An 18,931-nucleotide genomic window follows, 5' to 3' on the forward strand; every position below is an offset into this window, starting at 1 on the left:
ATGTATATATCATAAATACTGTATGTCAGTGGTTCCCAAACTTTTGCAGTTCGCGGCACCCTTAGAGTCTCCAAAATATTTTCAAGGTACCCTCCAAAATAATTACTGAGCAGTCCCGTTTTATAAGTAGTTGTGGCAAAAAACGTAATAAGTATTTAGGTCAGGACAGAAATACTTATTTTGTTCTATGCAAAAATAATACACATAAATTATAGGGAAAAGAATATTTATATATTTTTTTTCAATTATATTTCTGTCAAAAAAATAATTTACAGCTAACACACACTATGCCCTCCTTTATCCACACACTCTGTGCCCCCTGCATCCACACACTCAGTGCCCCCTGCATCCAGACACTCTGTGCCCCCTGCATCCACACACTCTGTGCCCCCTGCATCCAGACACTCTGTGCCCCCTGCATCCAGACACTCTGTGCCCCCTGCATCCACACACTCTGTGCCCCCTGCATCCACACACTCTGTGCCTCCTGCATCCACACACTCTGTGCCCCCTGCATCCACACACTCTGTGCCCCCTGCATCCAGACACTCTGTGCCTCCTGCATCCAGACACTCTGTGCCCCCTGCATCCAGACACTCTGTGCCTCCTGCATCCAGACACTCTGTGCCTCCTGCATCCAGACACTCTGTGCCTCCTGCATCCAGACACTCTGTGCCTCCTGCATCCAGACACTCTGTGCCCCCTGCATCCAGACACTCTGTGCCTCCTGCATCCAGACACTCTGTGCCTCCTGCATCCAGACACTCTGTGCCCCCTGCATCCAGACACTCTGTGCCTCCTGCATCCAGACACTCTGTGCCCCCTGCATCCAGACACTCTGTGCCCCCTGCATCCAGACACTCTGTGCCCCCTGCATCCAGACACTCTGTGCCCCCTGCATCGAGACACTCTGTGCCCCCTACATCCACACAGTCTGTGCCCTCCTTCATCTCTACACACACTGTGTCCTCCTTCATCTCCACACACTCTGTGTCCTCCTTCAACTCCACACACTCTGTGTCCTCCTTCATCTCCACACACTCTGTGCCTCCTGCATCCACACACTCTATGCCCCCTACATCCATACAGTCTGTGCCCTCTACATCCACACAGTCTGTGCCCTCCTTCATCTACACACTCTGTGCCCCCATCATCCACACACTCTGTGCCCCCTGCATCCACATACTCTGTGCCCTCCTTCATCTCCACACACTCTGTGTCCTCCTTCCTCTCCACACACTCTGTGTCCTCCTTCATCTCCACACACTCTGTGCCCCCTGCATCCACACACTCTATGCCCCCTACATCCATACAGTCTGTGCCCTCCTTCATCTACACACTGTGTGCCCCCATCATCCACACACTCTGTGCCCCCTGCATCCACATACTCTGTCCCCTTCTTCATCTCCACACACTCTGTGTCCTCCTTCATCTCCACACACTCTGTGTCCTCCTTCATCTCCACACACTCTGTGTCCTCCTTCATCTCCACACACTCTGTGCCCCCTGCATCCACACACTCTATGCCCCCTACATCCATACAGTCTGTGCTCTCCTTCATCTACACACTGTGTGCCCCCATCATCCACACACTCTGTGCCCCCTGCATCCACATACTCTGTGCCCTCCTTCATCTCCACACACTCTGTGTCCTCCTTCATCTCCACACACTCTGTGTCCTCCTTCATCTCCACACACTCTGTGTCCTCCTTCATCTCCACACACTCTGTGCCCCCTGCATCCACACACTCTATGCCCCCTACATCCACACAGTCTGTGCCCTCCTTCATCTACACACTCTGTGCCCCCATCATCCACACACTCTGTGCCCCCCGCATCCACATACTCTGTGCCCTCCTTCATCTCCACACACTCTGTGTCCTCCTTCATCTCCACACACTCTGTGTCCTCCTTCATCTCCACACACTCTGTGCCCCCTGCATCCACACACTCTATGCCCCCTACATCCATACAGTCTGTGCCCTCCTTCATCTACACACTGTGTGCCCCCATCATCCACACACTCTGTGCCCTCCTTCATCTCCACACACTTTGCGCCCTCCTTCATCTCCACACACTTTGCGCCCTCCTTCATCCACACACTTTGTACCCCTGCATCCACTCTCTCTGCCCCCTCTGCATCCACTCACTATTTCCGCTCTGCATTCTTGCTCTGCCCCCTCTGCATCCTCGCTCTACCCCCTCTGTATCCTCGCTCTACCCCCTCTGTATCCTCGCTCTACCCCCTCTGTATCCTCGCTCTGCCCCCTCTGCATCCTCGCTCTGCCCCCTCCTTCATTCTATTGCCTCTCCATTGCTGTTTCCTATCACCATCCATTCCCCTCCTTTTCTTTTCTTACCATACTTGACCTTCTTTCTTCTGTCTTTTCTTCTATCTTACCAATTCAGTGGTGCCTCGGACCCAGCATCCGCTCCCGTGCCGCTTGTCACGTCCGACATTAAGTGAGAAGTAAGGAGGGAGGAGGATGCTGGGTCCCGGGCACCGCCGGATTGGCAAGTTTTTGTTTTTATCCTCCACCTGACCACAGCACCCCGGTGACAGTGCCGCGGCACCCCTGTGAGCCGCGGAGCACACTTTGGGAACCTGTATGTATTAGAATCACACAATGAAAAGTGCCAAAATCAGTGCTATGATGTTCTCTATCTTTTTTTATGAGTAGAACTTTTTGAATAGATTCTTTAGCCAAGTACTTGTAGAAGACAACAGGTATCTCAGATAAAATTTATATCTAATTTCCTTTGGACTACGGATATTGATTAGAGCACATCACTGTTTATTTAAATTTATTTGATAACACTACACTATTTTGTGCTATTTCTTGTGTGATTCTTTGTTGATGTATACCTGGTGTATGGTGTTAATTTATTTGATTTTTTTTTATCACTTAATATTGGGTAATCAGTAGGCATCACATAGTATATTCTTGTGAAAACATATATATATATATATATATATATATATATATATATATATATATGCACTCAGTGGCCACTTTACTAGGTACAACTTTCTAGTGTTGGGTAGGTCCCCCCTTTATGTTGCTGCCACACAATTAACTGACTATATATTACATTACTGCTAAGTGTCTAATTTTTAATACTTTTTCTTCTTTAGTGTACTTGTTGTGAACTTTATTTACAGGAGAAACACCTACATCTAAAGATGTAAACTGTTAAATAATAGTGAGTCAGTGGCAAGTCTATTTAGTACAGATAGGCCTTTGCAGTTTTCATTTAAGTATGTATGTTTCTGTATCTCTGTACAGAAAAATAAAAACAATGGTCAATGTCTGAGTCATAGTTGTTAGTGTATAAAACATTTTTGCTTTCCTTATTCAATATAACATTACTATTGTTCCAGTAGTTTCATTAATGTAATGATTAGGCTGCTAAATCTTAACATTCTTTTTGCTTACAGGTGAGTTAATGAGCAGGATTCCCATTAATAACAGAAGACATCTTGAAAAGGTCCTTGTTCTCTCAGCATCTGAATGTTCCAAAACAACTCACCTACAAGTCATAAGTACTATAGTGATCAATTCTTCTTTACAGCAGCTAACTTCATTTTTGAATAGGAGAAACTTTCTATAACTAATTTCTTGTTAAGCATATGATGAATCTAAAAGGAGAGAAGCCCTATCTGTGCTCTGAATGTGACAAAACATTTTCATGTAAATCACAACTGATTGCACATCAGATGATTCACACAGGAGAGAAACCATTTAATTGCACTGAGTGTAGCAAATGTTTTACCCAGAAATCAAAGCTTGTTGTAAATCAGAGGATTCACACAGGAGAGAAACCATTTAAAAGCTCTGAATGTAGCAAATGTTTTACCCAGAAGTTAGTTCTTGTAAGACATCAGGTGACACACACAGGAGAGAAATTGTTTAAATGCTCTGAATGTAGCAAGTGTTTTACAATAAAAACAAATCTTGCAAGACATCAGAGGATTCACACAGGAGAAAAACCATTTCATTGTTCTGAATGTGGCAAGTGTTTTACTGAGAAATCAACACTGGTTGAACATCAGAGGATTCACACAGGAGAGAAACCATTTAAATGCTCTCAATGTAGCAAATATTTTTCAGAAAAGTCAAATCTTGTAAAACATCAGAGGATTCACACAGGAGAGAAACCATTTAAATGCTCTGAATGAAGCAAATGTTTCACCCAGAAATCAAATCTTGTTGTACATCAGAAGGTTCACTCGACATATAAACCATAAAAGACTAGAGCAGTCTGGTAATTGGACTTGGGGGAATTTTCCCACCTGTCGTGGTTTTCCTGTTATGAACTAGAGTTCTCTATAACTAAAGCTAGACCATGACGATGTGGAGCCCTTGTCAAGCTCTGTAACATACTGCTGTTCTGCTCATGCAGGTGCTGGGACTAGTATATAAAAAAAACTTTCTAGCAGACAGTTTCAGCAGCTCTTCTCAGTACTGGGATTATTTCTATGACAGACAGAGCTATCAGTACTGAATATTTCTATAGGTACACTGCACACTGCCCTATTTTACACTACATGTGCTCCTATTGGTCTATGTTATAGCCTCCGTGTTCCTTACCTCATACTTTTCAATTATTATCTTATCGCCCTCTGTAATGATAACTATATATTAAGACAGGGTTATTTAGTTAATGTTGAATGTAAAATGCTGTTTCTGCACCCGATAACGACCAATCAGATCATCACATTTGTTGGTTTAATGATAGCAGGCTGCTAATAGCTGATATCAGGTTGCTATGGGTTACAGCATATCCTTGTTCTTCACACCATGATATAAAATAAGTCCCAAGGAGGACACATTGTTACCCAGGGTACCTGTAAAGGTCATTCAAAAGTATTTCCTCTATTCTCTTTAGTGATCGTCATCAGACAGCACTGACCTGTATATAGACTGAAGGACCATGTTCACACAATATCTGTAATTACCATATTATGTCACTGACAACTGGTTGTATCACACTTGATGTTTAATAAAATCTGATATTGATAAATGTGGAGATTCTGTTTTTGATTGTGGAACTAATATTTATTGCAGTATTAATGAATATTATACACTCTGCTACATTCTAGATGATGGAACCAGGGGTGATAATTAGGTGGTCATCCTTGCTGACAACTTGGCAACCAGTAATGAAATCATTGCAAGGACACATTAGTAACAAACAGAAAATGTATTAGCTATGTGTTATTTTTGCCTTAACTGAAATATAAACACAGGGTCTAATTCATCAAGGAACATAAATGTCGATTTTTTTGCGTCTAATCCAAAACTTTAATCTGCACATGCTCAGAACTGGGCCATACCCAACTAAACACAGCAGTGTTCAAGTCATCTTCGTCGTCAAATGACACTTACTACAGCTTATGATATCAGGGAGGGAACGGGATGGGTAAGAATAATTGCACTGCAGTTACTTGTTAAAGCTTGGATCCAAGTTAAAGAGCTCTGTGTAAGTCACCTCTTATTCCAACTGCAAGGTACTCAGATATCAATCCATGTTAGGGAATGCTCCCACCAATATTAAAAGTAACAAAAATAATCCATTAGGCAACATTTAGAAGCCAAAAAACTTTCGCTGTCCTCAGTATACTTGTTTTTGTACCTTATTTTCAGACGGTAAACTGGCTTCTGTGAAGCTGAAGAAAATCTGTGTATAGTAAAGACCACAGTAAGCGTTAGTAATTGATGAGCTGAAAAATTAATACACTTACCAACTAGTATATATACTGATGCGTTTTGTCACCTCTTTGGGGTGGTTTCATCAGAGGTTGATGAAACCACCCCCAAGAGACGGAGATAATGTGAGCTAATTGAATATCTTTAGTTAAGAGGAGTTTGAATGTCTGTATTTTGCAATTTCCCTCTACAAAGTTTCACTTGCCTACACTAGGATCTATATATTGTGTTGTTAGATATGTATGATTATTTTATATTATTTAAAATTGTTATATATTATTAAAATCAATAGATTGAATTTTATACTACTTTATTAATTTCAAACAGTGCTCTTCTATTTTTTATTCTCAGTTTGACCTTTTTAGCAGTAACAGTATCTGCATATTGTTGTAGCTGCGGTTGGTGAAGCATCCTAAGGAAGTAAACCCGTTAGCGCCCTATTGGTTGTTTTTTCTTTTTATTCTATTTATGCACATGCCTATACATAGTGATTTGTATATTATTTCTTTAAAGCCCTGGACTATATTTTCTTTTGTTTGCACATACACAGTGGGCTTAATTGTTCTGGCTTCACTCCTTGGTGTCACTGATCTCTAAAATGGTTCTGCTCTCTGTGGACAAAGCAGGGTGACCCCATTGGAGAGTCACACAATTCAATTGGTAACAAATACAATTCCTTTCTTCTGCAAATATCCACAAAATATACATACACTGTATAGTAATGTAACATGGCGTACACACGTATGATTGTACGCTTCAGTTCATAAGGAACATAACACTGGCTATTATGTTATAAAGTTAGTTATCTAGTTGACTCCTTGTAATTCAATGTTTATGTTTGTATATTGTCTACCTAGTGGTTCCTGAAAATAAGGCAGTTGAGAGTCATAGATAATGTGGGCTTATTGTTTAATCACTGGGACTTAACAAGCTTTCCAGATTGTGTGGGTTGAAAGGCAATTTGATTATGTTCTCAGTGAGCCCTATTAACTTGGGACAGATAGGACAAGTTTAGAAACATGTCAGTCCAGAAAATATTGGCGCCATATAGTTCACTATGGGGAGGATTACTACAGCAGGGTATAAAGCTAGGGTGCATACTGTCTGACAGTGTGCTACTTCATTGGAAGGCTGAGCAGGAATTCTTTTTCTGTCAGTCTGTTCTTTCCATATTTGGTTTAAGCTGCCATGTGAGACGATATGCCAGACTGTGAGACACGGAGCTATTCCCTATTGTGACTCAGAATAATAGACTTCGTCACTACATCAAATCACTGTCAGGGACTGTTTGGCTGCTACATCCCACTAAGTCATACAGAGCAGTTATACAGACATTGTAGAGGACATTTCCCTGTGCCTTCTGTTAGCTTTGGCTGAACACTGGAACTTTTCACTGTATTGTGTGAATTTTAAAAATAAATCAATTTCTTTCACCAGTTTGGAGATGTTCCTGAGTGATTAGAGAACCCACTGGTGGATACCATCCCTGGCATTTTTACACTCTCCTGAGAAATGTTTTTAGAAGAAGCCCAAGTTAAATGTCTGTGCTCCCTCATGTTTGTGGTTCTCCCAGTGGAAAGAGTTGTGAGGTGAAAGGAGAGTGTGATGTGAATATAATATACAAGTGGTACTAATATGTAAATCTACTGTATGTTATTAAGGATATTAGTAGTCCCCTTGGATTTATATGTCTTGTATAAAAGTATCCTGCTTTCAGCATTGTGCAATTATATTGTTGTACAACACCTTGGTTGACTTCTAGTATCCTTATGACTTTGTCACTCACCGGACTGTGAGTGCCATTTCCCGTGTGTTCAGGAACCGTGGCCGTCTGCCATCCTGAGGGTCTGCGCATGTGCAGCCCTTATCATACCTTCAGTACCTGTTGCTTTTAATTGATTGGATAATCAGGCAACCCTGCCTATTTAAACCACGTGTGATCATTACCTGGTTGCCTGATCTTGGAGTCTCATTCCCCATGAGCCTCTGAAGGTGTTGCTGTGTTCCTCATGTATTCAGCTCCTGCTGATTCCTGTTTACTGCTATTGTGGTTTCCAGACCACTTCAACTCTCCTGTGTTCATCGTGCCTTCTCTCAGCTGATTCCTATCTGCTATTACTACCGGACTCCTGTTCGTTTCTACTCTCCTGTGTTCATCGTGCCTGCACTTAGCTGATTCCTATCTGCTGCCTCCGTTACTACTACAGAGTTCCTGATCATCTCAACTCTCCTGTGTTTATCGTGTCAGCTCTCCGCTGCCTCCGTTACTACTACAGGGTTCCAGACCGCCTCTACTCTCCCGTGTTCAGCGTGCCTTCTCTCCGCTGCCTCCACCACTACTACTGGATACCAGACAGCCTCAACTCTCCCGTGTTCATCATGTTTCCAGTTTCACTTACTACTGCTTCCTGAGTATTGCTTCATTGATTCTGGATTACCTGCCGTGCGCTGCACCAACCTGATTACCGCTTCCATCCTCCAGTGGTCTCCCCTCCTGCCGGCCTTCAGCCATTCAGGTATCCCTGCACGTCTCTCTGACAGCCTGCTCTCCTGAACCGCGGTATGCATACTTTCCATTGACTTTGCTTTTGTATTGCATATCCATCTGGACTGAGTTGTGTTCTCCTCCGGAGCCTCCTATCCACTGAAGCTATTGTTACCATTGACTTTGTTTCCTATTGCCTGGATAGCTATTGTGACTTTGTATACTTCAAGCAGTGCTTGTCAGTTATCGTTGTATTGTGGATATCATCGTGGGATCAAGTTCTGTGTGCCCCGTGTATACTCTGCTTTACATTCATCTCCTCGTGCCCCTCCTCACATATATATAGCAGTGGTACAACTTGCTGACGCAGACCACTGACTCCTTTTCCCTGTGACACCAGTTCCAAGTATCCTCTCACATAAGCAGTGGTACAGCTTGCTATACGCAGACCACTGACTTCCCCGTTACCTACTTTCACCTGGATTCCATTCCTTCACTATAGACAGCGGTACAACTTGCTATACGCAGACCGCTGACTCTCACTACCTCCTCGCTTCTCCTGGACATTCCTCCTCACTATAGCAGTGGTACAACTTGCTATACGCAGACCACTGACTCTCCTCACGTTTCCTTGTCCATCTGGTTCCTCGTGTACATTCATCTACTTATTACCAGTTGCTGCTAGTCATAGACTTTCCTTGAGCATTCTCTCACCATCTTCTGTTTCTCCTGTTCCGTTGTCACCCTGCTACCAGAGAACCATAGTACCAGCTATATTACTCTGGTAAGTCCATCATCTGGTGATATCCTGGGCAAAGACTCCTAGTGCCCGTGACAGACTTACAGTGGAGGTTTCAGAATATTATGCAGCTGAACATGATAATCTGCTCAATCCTATGCATCCAAGTAACTTTACACAATACACTAGCTGCACCCTCTAGTAGTCACTCACATGTATGTCATAATGGCCCTTATCACATTAAATTATGGATGTCAGCTGCGTGTAGTCACTATCATTTACATCACCTCTGGGTTCATCGCTGTATTACATTGGCCAATTATGCCCTTTCATGGTTACTCTTTTATTTTAATTATTATTATCTTTTATTTATAAGACATAGCAAGGATTCTGAAGCGTCATACACTGGTGGTTAGAACATAGAACACAATGACAAAATAACATAAGTACAAAAGGGACAATAGTATTTAAATACAAACAACAAATTGACATAATTACAAAAGGAAAACTCTGGGATTGAGGGCTCTGTTCATGAGAGCTTACATTCTAGAGGGGATGGGTAGAAACAGAATGGGTGAAACAAAGTGGGGTGAGTAGAGGTGGGGGATGCAGAGGTGGGAGAGTTAGGAGGAGGGCTGGTAGGCTTGAATGAAAACATGAGATTTAAGGAACGTTTGAAGGCTTTGACACTGATCGATAGTCTAATTGGGAGTGGGGATGTGTTCCAGAGGTTGGGAACAACACAGGTGAAATCCTGATGGTGGGAGCAGGAAGAGATGTCAGTGAGGAGGTGGGGCTGCTGTCATTGTTAGAGTGGAGTGGGTAGGAGGGAATGGGTGTGAGGATGGATATGTAGGGAGTGAGGAATGTTTGAGGGTTTTGTATTTAAGGTGTTTGAATTCTATTCTGAAGGGGTCAGGGTTAACACAGTAGAAGTACAATGTGGCATTTTTAAATTGCCAGAATTACTTTATTCCACTCTGATTCATATTGTATCTGCTCTCTTCACACTATAACAGATTTACCAGCTTCAATTTCTAGTGGTCTAATCATTGGAGATCTATATCTGTGTGTTATGTCTAATTTTTTTATAGTAAATCATATTGAAATCAGAGTTACTGCTGATATGCAGAATAGGTCTTTCTCTCACGCTCTCTGCATAGACAATAGGTAAATCCTAAACAAAAGATCCATTTGTTGACATAACAGGATGCCAGAGACTATGATGATTTAATTAGAATAATTTACCTCCTGTTGAGGCTACTAACATAAAGCCAACGTTTGTTGCATAAATACTTAAGATTTTGACCCAAATAGCTTCATGAATCAACCATTGATTACATGATAATAAATATAGTTTGGCAATAATATATATTCTTTAACAGTACTGTGATATCTTGTGGGTAATATATATATATGATCAACTTGTACCGTCGGGTAGTTTGTGTAATATATGTATGTCAGATTATTATGAGCGCTACAGATATCTACTCCAGGGAGTAATTAATATAAATAAGAAAGCCTATTTATCAGATGATAATTTGTTTAATACATTCTTACTTTCCTAAAAATTCTCATAAGATCCCCCTAAATAGTGGTGTATTAGCGTGTGTCCAAACTACATACCTTCAGATGTCCATAATATAATTATGTAGTATTCCATAATGTATCTCTTCAATCTGAGGGAGTTACTACTTTATCTCATCCATATTCTATGTATTTATATCAGGGATTCCATCCCCATATTAGACATAAGGGGCCACGAGTGTGACCAAATTAATAGACTGAGCAAAAAAAGTCTTTTGTTTTGCTCTATATAGAGAAGTTTTTTGTGCTGTATTGAAAATCATTATCTTAGTGCTAATTATATGGAATTATGGAATAAATGGAAATCATTCTACTTACTATAGCAGAAGCTGTCAGATGGATATAAAGTAAGACGTGACATGAACCTACAATTATATAGTGATTATTGGTGGGATAAAGTACACCACTATGGTAAATTTTTGATGAACTTTAGAACACACTAATTAGGTAATGATGACCTAATGGGTGACGTCGTTTCCCCTGTTTTACATTCTCACACATTTCTTCTATTACTACTGATCACATTATCTTTTTCAGTTTTATATGTTGCTCAGGAAAAGTTTCCTAAAAAATGACTTGCTTCATACTAAAACACACACCCAATTTTCTTTATACTGTGATATGTTTAATAATACAGACAATTAAAATATCTAAAGTCCAAAGAGTATATTGAGGTTTATTCCATATAATTCCATATTATTTGTACTATGATCCTCTCTGCTTCTTCAAACATAATTCACATTGGAAATCACAAGAGCACTTTTTATGTGTTTATTTTATAGTTCGCTGCTCTGGTTACTGTGACAAAACATGTAGATATAATTTAGCATACAATAACAATACATATTTTAGATGTAGACTCCAGAGTGCCTCATTCTATTTATTACATTTCCTTCTTAAGTGAACTTATTATCTATTTTGTTCACTAGCGCACAACCTACAGCTAAATATGTAAATTGCTTCCTTAATAATGAGTAGGTGACGAGTCCATTATCTCATGTGAGGATATATCACAGCTTCTTGTCTTGTGGGTGTATAGATAATCCATCACAGTGTTTATTTAAGTATGTAATATTAATTCTTATTTTAATATCCTGGTGTTTTTACCATAATATTAGTGTTCTCCCTCAGTGATCTTTATCTGATTTTGTAGATCTGTTCTTGGCTGATCGAGGATGTACAAGATGGAGGATCTGATCCTTTTTATTTGTATTTAATATATTATATTTTATGTTATGGTTTATTTTTAACATTGGGTCATGTTGAAATCAGAGTTAGTGATATGTAGAACAGGTCTTTCTTCTCACACTCTCTGCCTAGATAGTAGATAATTAAACAAAAGTTCCATTTGTTGACATAACAGGATGTCAGAGAATGTGCTGATTTAATTAAAAGATCTTACCTCCTGCTGAGGTCTAAGTAGAATTTTCTTATATAGTAAGTGGCCTTAAGAATGTTTATACCTCATTTGCAAGTCAATGAGATTTACATGAGAGACCTGGAGACAAACAGTCTGAGAACCTTCTGGTAATCCCGGGAACTATTGAAGAGAGATGGGGAGGAATGACTATAAATAGGCAATATCAGCCCAGTGTTAGTGAGTTGGTGGCTGGAGAGCTGGAAGGATGTTACAGTAAGAATGATCAGGAGGGAAATAGATAGAAGGAGAAATCTTCAGAGTAATGTAATTATATTATATTATACATAATAATATTACATGCATACATACATATTTGGCTATATTATGCTGTAGATATTGTATTGTTATAAATGTGTTCCCCCATAATCTTATAAGCAAATTTCTATTGTACAATTAAGATTATTGTTCAAATAGTTTCATAAGCCAACAATTATATTGTTGAAATCAGAGTTAATGATATGTATAACAGGTATTTCTTCTAACACTCTCTGCATAGATAATAGATAATTAAACAAAAGGTCCATTTGTTGACATAACAGGATGTCAGAGAATGTGCTGATCTAATTAAAAGATCTTACCTCCTGCTGAGGTCTAATTAGAATTTTCTTATATAGTAAGTGGCCTTAGGAATGTTTATATCTCATTTGCAAGTCAAGGATATTTACATGAGAGACCTGGAGACAAACAGTCTGAGAACCTTCTGGTCATCCTGGGAACTATTGAAGAGAGATGGGGAGGAATGACTATAAATAGGCAGTATCAGCCCAGTGTTAGTGAGTTGGTGGCTGGAGAGCTGGAAGGATGGAACAGTAAGAAAGATCTGGAAATAAAGAGATATACTGAAAAATCTTCAGAGTAAGGTATTAGCATTATGCAAAATAAGATTCATAAACACATTTTTATGTACATTATGTTTTAGATATTGTATCATTATACATGTGTGATGTGTTTTTTTTATTTACAATATTTGTATAGTTAGTACTGCAATCTAACAGGATTATAAATATTAGGGTACACTACTGTGCATTGTATACCCTGTACTTTCTATTATCATTAGTAAATATTGTATTGCAAACTTAAGCTGGGTTAACTTGTCTTGAACTTTAAATATCCTGATAATACACTGTACATCATATGTATCTTCTTTCCCACATGGTTGCAGTATAAATAGATATTCATGAACCATTATAAATATCAACGTACATTTATAATATCTTCAAAAATAAAAAAAGAAGCACAAACAGGCTTTTCCAAAATATATACCACACATCCAATTAATAATTAAAAAATAAATATTAGCATACAGCATAAAAATTAAAACAAAATCCACCTCACTAAATAAAAAAAATAGCAAGAGGACCCAATTTAATCATAAAATAAATGGGTTAATAATTCAATTGGTGCACACACCAGGGTATATTCCTTTATTAGTGTCTTCACAAATTGTGGAAATAGTTATTTCTCACAGATATATCCAATGCAAAGGAAGTTACTCCAAGTGCTAATTGTACGTATACTTCTGTTAGACTATTGGGGAGTACATAACAGCCCTCTTATAATTTAGAGGCATAGATGGTGTTATTCAGATCAATGCTTTTGGTACTAATTAAGATCAATGTTTTACATAGTATGCAAAAAATAGTACATTCAGCTACGTGACGTGCTTCATAAACTCATCTCCCTGTCTGTTGCCTAATCACGGCTCAATGTATTTGCCGTGTATGATTGGCAACGTTGGGACCCGGTCTCTCTTTTACCAAATTCAATAAGGACATCTGTGACCATTCAGGCTCAGTTCTTCTGGCCAAAAAATCTATCCATCTATGCTTTTCTCCGCATAATCAAACTGTAGTTTCTTCAGACATGTGGAATTGAAAGCTGAACTTTCTTTTAACTTAGAGCTGACCAATCATGGCCTTCTCTATCACAGACTACAAGTGATATAATCAATTCATTGCCATTAATATGATACCAAACTTAGAATAGCAGAAATACTACATATGTCATAAAACAATAAAAAAATGTTTTATTGTTTTATGATATATGTGATAAAACTGATTTTAATTAGCCCCAAAAGCAGCAATCCGAAATATACATCCATGTCTCTGATTTATAAGAGGGATGTTTTTACTCCTTAGCAATCTAACAAAAGAACACCAGCAATTAGCACTTGGAGTGAATTTTCCTTTATGTAGGATATATCCGTGACGAAAAACTATTTACTCAACTCAGGGGAAATATTAATGAATATACTCTGGTGTGTCAACTACTGGAAGTGTTAGCTCATTTATTTTATGATTAATAGTCAATTGGATTCTTTTTGTTACTTTTTTTCATTAGGTGGATTTTTTTTAAATTTGTATGTTAGTATGTTAATAAAAAAATAATTTTTTAATGACTAATTGGATGGATGGTATGTATTTTGGGAAGAGTATTTGTGATTATGGTTTCTTTTTTAAGATTTTGCGCAGCAATTTATTATTGGAGGAGCAACTCTTTTCACAAATAATTAAGACATTGAAATAAAGAAAAAAAAATAATTATGAATTAACATTTCATTAAGATCAATTTCATCGGAGTATTTTGACGTGGTTTCATCTATAGTGTGTAATTAAGGTTTTGAATGAGTGCCCAATTAAAATTCCTTTGCAGATTTTAGATTTTTTTTTACATTTATTGTATATTAGTAAATATAGTGATAGACATTCTAGTTTTCTCCTAAACTGTATAAGCCATATATGCAAGGACAGGAATAATAGTTTCCTATAATTATAAAAGCCGACTTTTCTTGCACAATTTTTTAAGATTAAGGCCCAAATAGTTTACTGAGACAAAGATTGCATGTAAAAAAAATAAAACATATATAAATATGCACTCAGCTGCCACTTTTATGGGTAAACCTTTAGTACTGGGTAGCACCAACCTTACGTTGCTGCCACTTTATATTCTAGCTCATTTTGACACTTTTTCTTCAGTGATGCACTTATTATGAATTGTGATCACAGAACCACCACCTACCACATAATATGTAAATTACTTCATTTAAAAGAGAGAAAGTGGTGAGTTCATCATCTCCTGTGTGGATAAATCACAGTTGTCATTTGTATGTGTACAGAAAAGCTTTCACAGTTTTGTTTTCAGTATTTATGTTTGTGTGGCAACATGCACAAAATTAAAAACAATGGTCAATGATTGGGTTATATTTGTTAGTGTGTAAAATATTTTTGTGTTTCTTATACAATATAATATTACTACTGTTAAAGTAAATTCATTAATGTAATATTTAGGCTTCTAAAAACAAATATGCTTTTTTCTTACAGGTGAAAATAATAAGCAGGATCCCAGTAAAAGCACAAGACGTCTCGGAAAGACCCTGTGATTGTTCCCAAAATATCCCCTCACCTGCAAGTCATATATACTAAAGGCATAAATTCTTCATAAACTCTAAAGGAATTTCATTTTGAAAGGAAGAAATAAGTTGTTGCTCAACAATAAAAGAATAACCTTATCTTAACTCAAATATCATACATCAGAGGACTCACACAAGAATGAAGCCATTTAAATGCTCTGAATGTAGCAAGTGTTTTACCCAAAAGTCAGGTCTTGCAAAACATCACAGGAATCACACAGGAGAGAAACCATTTAAGTGTGCTGAATGTACCAAGTGTTTTACCTGTAAGTCAAGTCTTATTGTACATCAGAACATTCACACAGGAGAGAAACCATATAAATGTTATGAATGTAGCAAGTGTTTTAAAGCTAATTCAGCTCTTTTTTCACATAAGACGATTCACACAGGAGAGAAACCATTTAAATGCTCTGAATGCAGCAAGTGTTTTACTCACAAGTCAAATCTTGTAAAACATCAAAGGATTCACACTGGGGAGAAACCATTTAAATGCTCTGAATGTAGCAAGTGTTTTAGTGCCAGTTCAGCTCTTGTTGCACATCAGAGGATTCACACGGGAGAGAAACCATTTATGTGCTCTGAATGTAGCAAGTGTTTTACCCAAATGTCAGCTTTTGAAAAACATAAGAGGATTCACACAGGAGAGAAGCGATTTAAATGCTATGAATGTATCAAGTGTTTTAGAAACAATTCAGCTCTTGTTGCACATCAGAGAATTCACACAGGAGAGAAACCATTTAAATGCCCTGAATGTAGCAAGTGTTTTAGTTCAAATTCAGCTCTTGATGCACATAAGAGGATTCACACTGGAGAGAAACCATTTAAATGCTCTGAATGTAGCAAGTGTTTTGCCCAATTGTCAACTCTAGAAAAACATAAGAGGATTCACACAGGAGAGAAGCTATTTGAATGCAATGAATGTAACAAGTGTTTTATAGACAATTCAGCTCTTGTTGCACATCAGAGGATTCACACAGGAGAGAAACCATTTAAATGCTCTGAATGTAGCAAATGTTTCACCCAGAAATCAAATCTTGTTGTACATCAGAAGGTTCACACGAGATATAAACCATAAAAGACTAGAGCAGTCTGGTAACTGGACTTGGGGTCATCTTTCCACCTGTCGTGATTTTCCTGTTATGATCTAGCGCTGTATATAACTATAGCTAGACCATGACGATGTGGCAGCCCTTGTCAAGCTCTGTAATATACGGCTGTTCTGCTCATGCAGGTGCTGGGACTAGTATATAAAAGAACTTTCTATCTAGTAGAGATTTCCAGCAGCTCTTCTCAGTACTGGGATTACTTCTATGTCAGACAGAGCTATCAGTACTGAATATTTCTATAGGTACACTGCACACTGCCCTGTTATACACTACATGTGCTCCTATTGGTCTATGTTATAGCCTCCGTGTTCCTTACCTCTTACTTTTCTATAATTGTCTTATCTCCCTCTAAAAACTATATGTTTAGAAAGGGTTTTTGGTAAATGTTGAATGTACTATACTGTTTCTGTATCACTTAGCAACCAATAAGATCATCACATTTGCTGGTTTTATGACACCAGCTACTAGTAGCTGATATTTGGTTGCTATGGGTTACAGCACATCCTTGTTCTTCACACCATGTTATTAAATAAGTCCCAAGGAGGACACATTGTTTCCCAGGGTACCTGTAAATGTCTTTCAAAAGTATTTAGTTTATCCTCTATAGTGATTGTCATCAGACATCACTGACCTGTATATAGACTGAAGGACCATGTTCACACAATATCTGTAATTACCATTTATGTCACTGACAGCTGGTTGTATCACACTTGATGTTGAATAAAATCTGATATTGATAAATGTGGAGATTCTGTGTTTGATTGTGGAATGAATATATATTTTAGTAATAATGGGTTTTGTACATTCTGATACATTTTAGATGGTGGAACCAGGGGTGATAATTAGGTGGTCATCCTTGCTGACAACTTGACAACCAATAATGAAAATACAGCAAGGACACATTAGTAACATACAGCAAATGTATTAGCTATCTGTTTTTTTTTTGCCGAAACTGAAATATAAACACAGGGGACTGATTCATCAAGGAAAGTAAATGCAGATTTTTTTCATATAATCCGCCAATGTATTCTTCTTATGCCTCAACTAAACACAGCAACGTTCAAATCACCTTTGTACTGAAATGACACTTACTACAGCTTAAAATTTCAGGGTGGGAACAGGGCGGGGAAGGAGCGTTCTCCCTTATTCTATGTACAGTAAGGGTGTGCCAAAGATGAGCGCACAGACCCACGTCTGATTCAAGCTTTGGCCATCTCTCAGGTACTTGTTTTACAGTCGAATCTCTTGCTCCAGCTACAGGACTACTTTAAGTCCTGATTACTGGTGATGACAGTCTTGTATGCATGCTATAACATGTGTTTGCAATCCAGTACAATTTTAAAAACGTATTTTATGTCCAGTAGACATCAGGAGCACCCTGAAAAATTTATTTAATTTGAAAAAAATATATTTATAAAATAAAACACCTTTTGAAATTAAAACCACATTACTTTCTGTATGTGTGTCTGGATGAATCACACCCAGGGTCTTACTGCCAAACAGTAATTGCTCAGTAGAAGGAAAGATACATAGTATTCCCTGATAGCTGCTGTCTCTCCTTGTCTCCTGTCCTCCAGAGGGACAACTACTCACTGTGTAATGGTGGATAATTAAGTACACTAAACGAATAATGTCATTTCTTTATAATGTGCAAATAATTCATATTTGCTTTAAATTGAATAATGGTAACAACAGACAGATCTGCTCATAATACGAAGCATTTTAGAATTATCCCAGTAAAGAAAGATAAAGGACAATGGTTAACTGAACTGGATAAATTATTAAAGGTCCATCGTATGGTAAATGAGAACAAATAACTTAATTATTGCTTCTTTCTAAATCACACACACAATTCTCTTTATACTATGATATGTCTATTATTAAAGAAGATTATGTACTCTAAAGTCCGATGGGGATTTTGAGGATTAACTCCATATTATTTGTATAATTACACAATATAACAGTGGAGAATACAGAATCAGGTCCACCTTATCTAAACATTGGGATATCCTCAAAATGGACCCAGTGCTCACTAACATTCTCCTTGAAAAACCAGTTATTAGTTTTAGTAGAAATTTGAATTTAAAGGATACCTTGGCCCCTCGCATGTTATCAGAAGAATGAGAAACACAGAATACTTTATAGAATGTAAACGGGTTCATTAAGTGTAATCATTGCAATATTTGTAAGTATACAAATCCTACTAAGAGAACATTTTATAACTTTGATAACAGTAAGACTTTTGTGATCAAACAACTGATGAATCTCTCACAACTTTGTTCATATATTTATTAGAATGCACATGTGGTTTTATATGTATAGGGAAAACTAAAATACCACTGAAATTAAGGATTGAGGAACATGTCAGAAACATAAAATACAAAATAGAGAGTTATTCCGAAACATAATTCAGAAACACAGTTTTTAAATTTTTGAAGTAATTGAACATGTGAAGTTAGGGTCCAAAGGAGGGG

General features: G+C 38.2%; 1 pseudogene; it reads left to right on the plus strand.

The window, feature by feature from the left end:
• The first annotated feature begins 3,634 nt into the window (after positions 1 to 3,634).
• LOC142149625 (uncharacterized) overlaps positions 3,635 to 18,931 on the plus strand; it is an 82,943-nt pseudogene continuing 67,646 nt past the window's right edge.

This window comes from Mixophyes fleayi, chromosome 4 (genome assembly GCF_038048845.1).
Source record: "Mixophyes fleayi isolate aMixFle1 chromosome 4, aMixFle1.hap1, whole genome shotgun sequence".
NCBI classification, from domain to species: domain Eukaryota; kingdom Metazoa; phylum Chordata; class Amphibia; order Anura; family Limnodynastidae; genus Mixophyes; species Mixophyes fleayi.